The sequence below is a fragment of the Sinocyclocheilus grahami genome, unplaced genomic scaffold (genome assembly GCF_001515645.1).
Source record: "Sinocyclocheilus grahami isolate Dianchi unplaced genomic scaffold, SAMN03320097.WGS_v1.1 scaffold107.1, whole genome shotgun sequence".
NCBI classification, from domain to species: domain Eukaryota; kingdom Metazoa; phylum Chordata; class Actinopteri; order Cypriniformes; family Cyprinidae; genus Sinocyclocheilus; species Sinocyclocheilus grahami.
Window position 1 is genome coordinate 877521 of NW_015505286.1, and position 12066 is coordinate 889586.

The 12066-nt window shown below is 38.1% G+C and overlaps 1 pseudogene; it reads left to right on the plus strand.

Annotated features, from left to right (window-relative positions):
- Nucleotides 1-790: 790 nt before the first annotated feature.
- On the plus strand, nt 791-7738 carry LOC107588779 (olfactory receptor 10J1-like; annotated as a pseudogene).
- Nucleotides 7739-12066: the final 4328 nt, after the last annotated feature.

The window sequence follows — 12066 nt, forward strand, 5'->3', positions numbered from 1 at the left end:
GATATCTGCATTGTTCTGTTCTGTTAACCCTGGGGGGGTTATTATTGCTGCTCTCCCTGCTCATTCATGACAGGCTGCATGGATGGGCAGGGAGGTTTTTTGCCCAGAACAGAACCATACCGCCAAACCAAACTTTATGCTAAGTATCTATCATTTTGACGATAGTGGTCCTGACAGAATTAGCATTTTTATCAGGCTCCTATGTTTATGTTCAGTTATTTCACTTTAAAGGCAACAAAAAGTAAATTTACTTGAGTACTGTACTTAAGTATACTTTTTGATTATCTGTTCTTTACTTGAGTATTATTTTTTCTGGAAACTTATGAATTTAACTTCACTACATTTGAAAGACAAATATCATATTTTTCACTCCACTACACTTCTATAAGGGCCTTAAAGTAGAAAGTCGTTACTATGTATCAGCTTTGAAATTCAGTGGGTGATTTTTTCTGCTCAAAAATTTGACTTTTTTTAGACAACCTATTAGTAGTCACTCTGATGTGAAGTGATTTCCCAGAATGTTTTTAACACTAACCAGCTGCAAATGTGATATTTATTTACAACAATTCAATAATAAGACATTAATATTGTAGTATTATCACATATTTGTCTCTGTTTAGTTCCTGTTTGCCCCTATTTTCAGTTCCTGTTCTCGTTTAGTTAATCATTGTTTATTCTGTTCACCTGTTTTGACTGAGTTCTCCACCTGTTTCAGTTTTGACTAATCACGTTCCATGTGTTTATATACTCTGTGTTTTCCTCAGTTCCTTTGTCTTGCTTTGAAGTTATGTTGTGGTGTTTTATTCCTATGTTCTTCTGTTTAACTCTTGGTTTGCTAATTAAAGACTCACTTCTGGATTACCCTGGCACTGTGTGCTTCATCCCCACCGCATCGTGACAGGTATATAAATAGACACAATATTGTCTGATTTTGCAAAATTGTGTAAATGAAAATATTAATTATAAAGCCACTGAAGAACTGTTACTCCTAACAAAACAAAATAGGTGTATGACTTGGAGCAGCACTACACCGACCATGTTGTGTATGACATCAAAGTACAGCGAGAACGATTAGAGAGCATTTTCTAAGTTTGTCTTGGTGTCAAATCTTACTGTTTTGCTTTTTTGTTAAAGCAGAGATGCTGTTGTGAAGTTATGTAGCTACAATAGTGTTGCTGGGCTTTAAATCAGTTTAGAGTTTGTCACGTTTGTATTTCTGTTTGATTCTGTTACCTTGGTATGTTCTAATTCAGGGGTCACCAAACTCCGTGCTGGAGAGCCAGTGCCCTACAGAGTTTAGCTCCAACTTGCCTAAACACCTGCCTGGAAGTTTCAAGTATACCTTGTAAGACATTGATTAGCTGGTTCAGGTGTGTTTGATTAGGGTTGGCGCTAAACTCTGCAGGAACTTCCACCGACACCGGCCTTCCAGGATCGAGTTTGGTGACCCCTGTTCTAGTTTGTCATTGCTTCTAGCTTATTCTGTTCTCCTCCGTTCCTTGCCTGTTAGTTTCCATGGTTACTGATTGATTGTAGTCCTCTGTTCAGGTTATCCTCATTTGATTGGCCTTGTGTTTGCACTGCATTTATACCCTGATTCTTGTTTTGATATTTGTCTGGTGTTAGTTGTATATGAGGTGTTGTTGTTGTGGTATTGTTGCCCTGTGATTTCTTTGATTTGTGGTTGGATTTAAAATAAAAGACTTTGATTGCTACTCCATCGTCTTCACAAGTGTTTAACAACGCAACCATGACAAAACACCAGACCATCAAAAATGAAACCGGCTGAGCAACAGAGTCTGGCAGAGGACCGCTTGCGAAACATCCAACAGTGTGGCTGGCCTCTGGAGCAATACGTGGTGGAATTCCTGGAGCTGTCCCATCAGGTGAGCTGGAGGGAGCCAATGCTTAATGTATGCTTTTTGGATGGGACTGGATGATGAGTTATTTCGGTTTCTTTCTCCTGGTGATTGTTATATAACATTAGTTGATTTCATAAATCATGTCCTATCTAAATGGTTCTGATTTCTTTGAGGAAATGTATGAGGAAAATATAAACCAAGTTCTATCCAGAAAGCATTTGGGCACTTCAGCTCATCCCAAACATATGCCCGAATCTTCCACACTCTTCACCAGCAACCATCAGAACTGCCTATTTGACATCTCCAGCCTTCCCCAGGCCCGAAAGGCTGTGTCTAACAGTGCCCTGATGGCAAAGTTAATAGATCCCTTGATCATTTCTGTCAGATCGGCTACAAGTTCACAATCCCCCCCCCCCCCCCCCCCCCCCACTCTTCACCAGCAACCATCAGAACTGCCTATTTGACATCTCCAGCCTTCCCCAGGCCCGAAAGGCTGTGTCTAACAGTGCCCTGATGGCAAAGTTAATAGATCCCTTGATCATTTCTGTCAGATCGGCTACAAGTTCACAATCCCCCCCCCCCCCCCCCCCCCCCCTATTGTATTAGAAAAAGAATGGTGCCCTTGTGAGCAAGATGAATGACTGTATGTTCTCATAGCTAAAAGGCAAAGCTAAAAGCCACAAAATGTATATTTTAATTACACGAGACTATAAATTATGAACGGGTCATGCTTCGATACAAACGGAATGATAAGACAAAGCACCACTTAAATTATGAGTGGTAACGCTGCTAATGAAATAGTAAAACCTCAGGCTACGCTAATGAGGGTTTATCCATCTGCTGTGAATGTAATTAGTGGTTATGCGGTTAATTGTCACAAAGGGTTTCTCAACTAGTACATTTTGTCAATTTAAAGTCTCACCCACCTCAATGACCGACAGGAGGATTTCAGGGGCGGATGATCCCAGTGCCATCAGGGTCAAATTGGACACGGTTTCGTTCCAGATTCTGACAGTGGCCACTGACGTTTCTCCATTTGGCATTGTGATGGTCACCTCTTTCTCCTGAGAGATCAGAGAGGAACATATTAAGAATGCAGTCAGCTAGTTATTACTGCTAAGTAAAAGCCTGACAGGTTTTAGCAGCAGGGTCATGGACCATTCAGGACTGATTTGAATTAACGTAGCAAACAGGATTCAGAATTGGCATTCATATTTGAAAGTAAGCAGAAAATGGAAACATTCGTGAATACATAAGTACATATACTGCTTCTATGTGAATATATAAAGGGACATTTCTAGTTTCAGCATTATTTGATCTTCAGACAGTCTTCTTTAAATACAGTAAGTATCAACTCTATGAAAACATTTGGTTTTTCGACCATTGAAAATACATAAAATTCAACAATTTGCACGTAGAGCCGCAGTTAGATCTCCATATCTCTGGAATTGAACAATATAGGGCCTTAAAAATAAATATACTAAAAGAAAAGTTTGTTAATATTTAGAATCTAAAAGAATATTGAGATACTTTTTATACTTCTTGAGTTGCAGGCATGCAGACTTTGGAAAAACACAATTTTTGGCACCTTTTTGTTTTGATAGAGAGAAACAAGATACATTTCTAGTTTCAAATGTATTTGTTCTTAAGACATTCATTTTTAAAATAAATAAATAATAAATAAATCAGCTATATGCAAAGTGATCCATATTTAGTTGTTGACCACTGAAATTGTGCACAATTTTACAATTGACTCATGGAGCAACGATGAGATCCCAATAATTCCGGGATTGAACCATTTAGGGCCTTAAAATGTGCAGTATACTGCCAAAGAAAAGTTTGTTAAGAACCAGAATGTACATTTCTTGAGTTACAGGTTTGCAAACTTTGAAAAAATAATATTTTTGGATGCAATTGTTTTGACAGAGTGAAAGAAGACACATTTCTTGTTTCAACTTTATTTATTCTTCAGATATTCCTCTTTAAAAAAAGTATCAACTGTATGCAAAGTGATCTGGTTTTTGACCACTGAAAATGTGTACAATTTACATCTGATGCTGGATTGAGATCCTTGTATCTCTGGAAATGAACATACAGAGCCTTAAGAAAGAAGATACCACAAGACAAGTCTGTTAACAATCAGAATCGAAACGGATATTGAGACATCATTAATACTTCCTGAGTTACAGACATTGAAACTTTGGTGAAAAAACACAAAACGTGATTTTTCCCATTTTTGAACTGTTACCACTGGCATATAAAGCAACAAAGACGGCAAAAGTCAACATATTTTACTAAAAGACTAAAATAATGATCAAATAAAATAATGATGTTGAAAAGTAATTTTCCCCCTACCTGTAATTTGGCTTCAAAGCTCAGGTGAAAACTGTCATTTTGACACCCCTCCACAAAATACTGGATTACTTAATAAATATTCATCCATGACAATAAATATTTTGGCTTTCACCAGAAAAATATTAACTAACCTCTAAACGTTGGGCCAGGGAAGTTTCTGAAATTTGGTTGATTTGACATCGATTTGTTCAGTTGTATGATTGCTAATGGTTGGTTGAGGCTCATCACTAGTCCTAAAGCAGTCATTTTATGGCAGAAGGCAGCAAATTTTTTTTTCAAGTTCTTTTTGTTTTCCAGTCTAGTAAAACGATGCCAAACTGTATCAAAACCTTCAGGCACAGGCAACCAGCACACTCACTCTCCACAACTCAATAACGCTCCTGAAGCACCAGTCAGGGCTTGTAATTCTGGCATTGTGTTTTTATTGTTAAGACTTTCATTGCACCTAGAGTCAGTCCAACTGTCATGGTTCAGTTGTTTCTTTTGAGATGGAAGAGTTCAAGTGTAGTTTTTCAGCCTGGAGGCTCTAAAGTATGTGTGGCACAGCCTCTGATCCAGAGCTGGAAATGCTTTTCCTTTAATAATTTGCAACCTGCATATTAGAAACAGTGACTGCTGCTCACAATGATGCATCTAAAGTGGTCTGTGCACGGATAGATGAGATGACTCAAAGCAAGAAAGGACACAGAGCACTGATGCTGGATTCTTTTATTTTCTTTATGACTCAGAGTTGCACAGTGTGCATCGTCAGTGCTAATATGCACCAATTCTGATCTTGTTTAATGGATTCAGACAGCAAAAACACTTATGATGGTAAGTTTTGGCATGCTCAAAAGGTGCACATCTCAACATAATAAACAGTTCAGAGATGTTTCCAAATATTAGCTGTGTGCACGAGGCCTTGTGGTACACACTCTCTACAACACTTCTTTGTGTCCTTGCTTCGCTAACATGTCCTGACTATTTTTGTACATCTCTGGTGCCATTTCACACTTGCATTCACCGCGAACCTGCAGACGCGTCCTCATGTTTTGACAAGGGTGCATGAGACTTGTTTCTAAGGGACGCTTTGATTAATGAGGTAGACTCAAAGCCGTTGGCTTTGATTTTGCAAAGGACGAAAGGCTGATTTACTCACCGCAGAGAGAAAGAGAGCCACTGGCTCCTCATAAAAGATCTATGTTGGCCAACCCTGGTGTGCTAAAAATCCTTTACCTAATTTGAGGTTTGCAAAATCTCTAGTTATGCTACATTATCACCAAATCTTGAATTCAATCTTTTTTTCAACTTTCAGTTAGCACAGGTTTTGTATTTTGTATTACAATAAAAAAAATTTTTTAGTCTGGTCATTTGATCTGAAACACCACAAGTGTGTTTTAAGAAAAAATTTATGTTATTTTGTTTGTTATATTAATGTTATTTTAATATCAGTTACATACTATCATAGTTTTTACCCCCCACTCCTCATCTAGAGTTTTCTCCAGTGTCGGCTCTAGGCCCTGACCACAGTCCTGAGCCTGCTCTAGCCCCTGAGTCTGCATTGGAGCCCGTTCACGCCCCAGAGTCCAGTACAGAGGCTGCTGCACTGTCCATAATGGCTCTGCCATTTATGTGCGTTTGGGCAGCACACACGCCCGTAATCCCCACCAAGATTTTTTTTTTTCAGTTTAACCAGCTTGTTTAATTATGTAGAACAACTGTCCAATAATCTAACATCGAGGGCATGAACACCTGAATTAACGTTTCTGCTTTTGACACCATATGCCATTTGGTTCTGTTGAATAAGATGCATAGCTGATCGGGTTTCACTGGGATGGTTTTTTTTTTTTTACCTCTCCTTGTGAATATCACACCGTTGCTTTCACAGTTGCACTGGCTTCTCAGCTTGTTTAATTATGTAGAACAACTACCCAATAAAACAGTCCAATAATCTAACATCGAGGGCATGAACACCTGAATTAACGTTTCTGCTTTTGACACCATATGCCATTTGGTTCTGTTGAATAAGATGCATAGCTGATCGGGTTTCACTGGGATGGTTTTTTTTTTTTTACCTCTCCTTGTGAATATCACACCGTTGCTTTCACAGTTGCACTGGCTTCTCATTATAGCTAAAATTGTTTATGAAGTTCTAATTTTAACATGTATTAGTCCATCTACTGCTTCACATTCTCTCCATTATGTCAACACTCTTTTACTTCAGCCTACATGTAAACTTAAGTTGTTGTGACGCATATAAAATGGTCAACTCTGCTCAAACACTGACTCATGATTGCAGAGAAGAAAGGAATGCAACCGCTGTGTGCCTCTATATATTAACCAAAGTGATAACTATATCAGTCATCTACCTTGGTAAGTATACATAAATGAGTGGGGTAAACAATTAAGATTTTACTTTTTATTATCAGAAACTAACTAATAGTTTATACCTGTTGTAGGGAAAATATTTTTAACAGATTTTTCACATTGTGTAAATTTTTTTTTGTTCTGTTGCATTAAGTTTTGTTCTGACTCTGTCTGGGCTGTGCTTCTCAAAAGCATCATAGGCCTAAGTAGAAACCACAATCTGCTGTCTACACGATCTACTTAGGCTTATACAATGGTTTTGGAAAAGCACAGCCCTGTATGTTTCGTTTAGGTCACAGATGGACAACCTGACATTCAGATACAGCATACTTTTAATGGAGGGACTGCAAGTTAAACAACAGTCCAAGAATCTTGCATTCAGCCTTTTTTTTTTTTTTAATTGCTTACATTTATTATGGTATCTAACATTGCAATTCTGATTCAGATCTCAATGCACATTCTTTTCTGCAACTTGCCACTCTATCATGTATTAGGGACAACCATTCTGTTGCCACGCTTGATGAGGAATACTTTAACAGACACCTCTGAACAGTACATCACATATGTGGAGTGTTATGCAAACTTTTTTTGGTCATTTATATGGAACGGCATCCCACACTATTCTAATGATCATGGTCTTTGACAGATATGTGGCCATATGCAATCCACTGCGATAGTCAACTACGATGTTCAATAATATGGTAGTTAAACTGTCAGCAGGAGCCTGGGGTGTTGCATTAGTGCTGGTGGGAATTTTGATTGACCTCAGTGTGCGTCTGTCTCACTGCAGATCTTTTATTGAAAATCCATTTTGTGACGATGCTTCACTATTTAAACTTTCCTGTGAAAGTACAGTGATTAATAATGTATATGGATTAACTTTTACTGTTGTTTTACTTGCATCTTCATTGGGGAGTATGGTATTAACATATCTCAGAATAGCAATGGTATGCTTCAAAAGCAAAAACAAAGCAACCAACAGCAAAGCAATAAAAACCTCCAGTGCACACCTAGCTGTTTATGTAATCATGATGGTTTCTGGCTTCACCACCATATTTCTTAATTGTTTTCCTGAACTCTCTGAACATAGGAAACTATCTAGTATAATGTTCCATGTTGTTCCTCCATGCTTGAATCCCATAATATATGGGTTGCAAGCCAAGGAAACTATTTAGACTTATAAAAGTAAAGTTAACTTCATATATTTTTTTTTTCAGTAATTTGTGAAACAAACAATCACTGTAAAGCCATATGCAGTCTTTGAGTGATAAAGTTTAAATGGGAAATATACATTTGTCTACATTTCTGTTTTAACAGCAGTGCTTTGTTGTATATGACCAATTCACATGAGAATGATAAAGGCAATCCTACTAGCAAGTAATTATGATATATAAGATAAACAAGTAAATATATGATATAGCATATCATATGACTATGTAACTATAATATAAAATGAGTCAGTATAATAAAAGAATAAAGTGACAAAATATTCAACATGTCATCTATCTCTATAAAATGAGTCAGTATAATAAAAGAATAAAGTGACAAAATATTTAACATGTCATCTATCTCCTACAAAAGTAGCACCCATGCATTACTGAAAAATGAACTTTTTTCCAACTGTAGTAAGTGAAAAAGTACACTCTCTACTTCAGGCCAGACTACAAATTTGGAAAAGTCATGCAACCAAACATGCATCTTTACTTTTCAATACTCCAATAGGACTAGCAGAGCTAGAATTGCATGATTTCCTGCATGAACAGACAACAACAGGTCATTTAAAACATGCTTATTGCTACACTGTGATCAAAATTCAGTCTGATATATAAAAACTAAACTGAATGAATCCCACACACTATCAGTACCTGCAAACGTGTCAAAAATAGATTTATTCACAATGTTTCAGTCCTATGACCTTCATCAGGCATATCATAAGGGATTCATTTGTTTTTGCTTTGATGTTTGACTTGTTTTTAGTCATTTATCCAACACACCTATCGATCACCTACAGATGTGCAAGGGAATTGTTGACAGATTGATATATGTGTATTCTTATAGCATCAACATTTTGCTGGTAAAATAAAATAAAACCACAACCCAAAATAATCATGTGACAACAGGGTGTCACGCTTATGTTCGGTTTTGAGTTTCTTTTCTGTCTCTGTAGTAGTTCTTCCTGCCCGAGTTAGGCCTGGGACACACTAGATGATTTTCAAATCTTAACTGATTTTAAAACCATGGGAGGCATCAAAACAGTTTCAACCAATTTTTAGTCTTATAGACCAATTTCAGTGTTTGCAAACAGTGATGACTTTTTTTGTGGGCGGAGCCTATCTGGTGGCAGAAAATGACAGTTTTAACATAGCTGTCTATTAAGCCATGGAATAAAAGAATACAAATTTAATTTTCAGTTTATATTTCAAAATTCTGATTTTTTTCTTGCAATTCCGAGATTATATCTATTATATGTTATATTATATAACAATTCTGGTAAGAAAAATCTACTTGTCATTCTTTCTAGTTTATAATCCCACACTTCTGTTTTTTTCCCTCAGAATTGACAAACTTGCAATTGTTGACTTGAGGAAAGTTATAAAGTCCGAACTAGGAGATATAAACTTGCATTAGCAAGAAAAAAAAGTCAGAATTGTGAGATAAAATAGGTAAATGTTATATAAAATGTTATAGGTTTAAATACTATTTCATGCATGTATTTCAACTGTAGGGCTAATACAATATGTGCCCTATATGAATATTATATTGACCTATTGTTTAAATCAAATTTATACTTTAAAAGTATGGTAATCATAGCAGGTTTCATCCATAGTCTGTCCGTTTAAAGTCTGTGTTTAGCTTAAAATGGCATCTTTGAGACAGTGTTATAGAAAAATAATAACAATATGGGTGATGTTCTTTCTCAGTATTCTACTTTTGTGGCATGTTTTTGGCTGCCAAGTTTCGGCTATAGAAGCACACAACATCCAGTAGGTGACTCTTGTTCACACTCATTGGTTATCGTGGGTATCACATCAGAGGCAGCCCGATCAAGAGTCGTAAATATCAAACATGATGCTCCGTCCCGATCGGGAGCAGTTAAATAATCGCAATGAGGGAGTCACGTGACAAGATGGCAGCGTAGTCATACCTCTGCTGAGTGGCAGCGGAGCCCTTTGATGTAAACTTTCTCAGACCGAATAGTTTTCCTTAATCTGTGGTATTCGGAGTATGGTGGATGCAAAGTATGTCAGAGAAAAGTCTGAATCTAAACTAAACTCAGCTCAGAAGACGAAAACAATCAAAACTATAAACTACCCCGCAGACAACCGACCCTGCAAACAAGCCTGCACTGGCCCTTTATAGGCCCACTTAGGGCTAGCCTTAGGGCCCCCAGCGGGCTGCCAGCGCAGGGCCCCTGAGAATTTGGCATTGGCAAAACGTTGGCCCCTTAGTGCTGGCCCTGCACGGGCAGCCCTCACTTAGCACCCAGGAAGCCCTCACTATGCCCACACTATTAATCTACAACAATACATCAGTTTCACTTTAAATACTATCCAGCTACTATAACTTAAGTATTTGGGGGGGGGGGGAGACTGTTATTATACATCTAAAACGGATGCAGTCACCACATAACTAATGTCTGTATTGTCAAAAATGAACAGTAGTCAAAGGGATTTCAAATGAATTTATTAAATACAAAACATTCAGTTCAGGTTAATACAGCTATATATAGCCAAAAATGTAAATACACAAGGAGTAAGACTAGGATTTCGTCATGTGAAAGTTGATGTGTGCGAAAGTCTTATCTGTAGTACATCAATGTCCAAACACTGTCCATAGCTGAAGTTGACTGATAGCAAATGAATAATCCAACTGCTTGTAATGAAAACACGCCACGGCTCTCAAACAAAGGCTGTTCCTAACCAGGAACAATCAAAAATAGTCCAGACTATGGTCCCATGTCAAAAAGAACTTTAAATCCATATTCAAACTGGACCATGATGTGGTAACCTCACCAATAAAGAGTCCTTCTAAAATGCATACAAATCCACAGTCTTAAACTCTTAGCATTAATCCAAACATAGGCCATACATACATGTAACATCTCTGCAAATCAGCATTGTACACTTAAAAAAAAAAAAACTCCTTACTTTTGACTGGGCTTGAAATTACACATTTCCCAACCAGGACAAAGCACAAAATGCTCAGCAGGTGAGCCATGCTGGCTACTGCTGCTTGTTAATGCTAACTCCCTCTACCCACATGGCTTTACTTAAGGAAACCTAAACACCCTAGCACCCTAATCCCTGGGCGTGGAAACAGTCTCTTCCTCCTCATGCTTCTCTTTTGGTTTGAGGTTAAGGAGATTGGAGCTGGTATCACAGTCCTTGACAGTGGAGCGGCCAGCGTGCCTGACAGTGGAGCAGCCGGTGGTTCTGGGCTGAGGACCGGAATGGTTCTGGGAGCTGGAAACGGAGGAAGGAAGGCGGATTTTCGGTCCCGGCGTTTGCGGAGCTGGAGAAGCGAAGTGTGTTTCAGAGGGGGCTGGATGAGGATGGTTCACATCTCCCTTAACTTATTCTACTTCAAAATTTGAACCATTTAAATACAGGATGAGATTAATCAACTCGACCAAAGAGAATTCACATGCAGGAAGACTACAGCGAATCGTTTCCTCATCCAGACCCCACTGAAAACAAGCACCGAGTGAAGCATCATGCCAGCTCACCCGATGGGAAAGCTCGAGGAATTTCTCTGCATACCTTTCCAAAGGCCCTGACCCAAAGCTGGTCTTCAGCCCAGCTAATCTTTGTTGGTCCAGTATTCAGTAGTCACTGTCACAGTGTAGGAGTGAAGGAGCGTGGGGACGAAGGAGATATACGTAGAACAGTTTTTAAACAAAACAAAGGGGAACACCAACAAAGAAGAGACACACGTAGCACACACCATGGAAGTACAAAATTACATTAACACTGGACAAAGGAAACCAGGAACAGATACCACAATATATACACAAGAGTAATTGACGAGACACACCTGAACCAAATGAGGAATCAAACGAGAGGGAAAAATTGGGTAATGGGGAGCACATGGGGAGAAAACACAACAAAACAGGAACATACGTCTGACAGATACGTGGCGGGTTTTACACCCTGAGGAGAGGGAATATACTTTTTTTTTCAGGAGTACACAAAACCAGCAGTAGAATAGACTATTTTTTTTCCTAAAGCTTCCCTTCATAATATACTGAACTGTGAGATAATTATAATATTGTAATATCTGATCATGTGGCTGTATTCCTTAACTTAACCCCCTCTCTAATGTCAAATACCTTCAGGATACATGGAGATTTCCCTCCTGGCTTGCTTATGATCCAAATTATGAATCATATCTAAAGGAACAAATTAAAATGTTTTTCATAGATAATAAAACCCCTGGGATATCTCCCAATCTGTTATGGGACATAAAGCATATATTAGGAGTTTAATTATTTAATATTAATCAA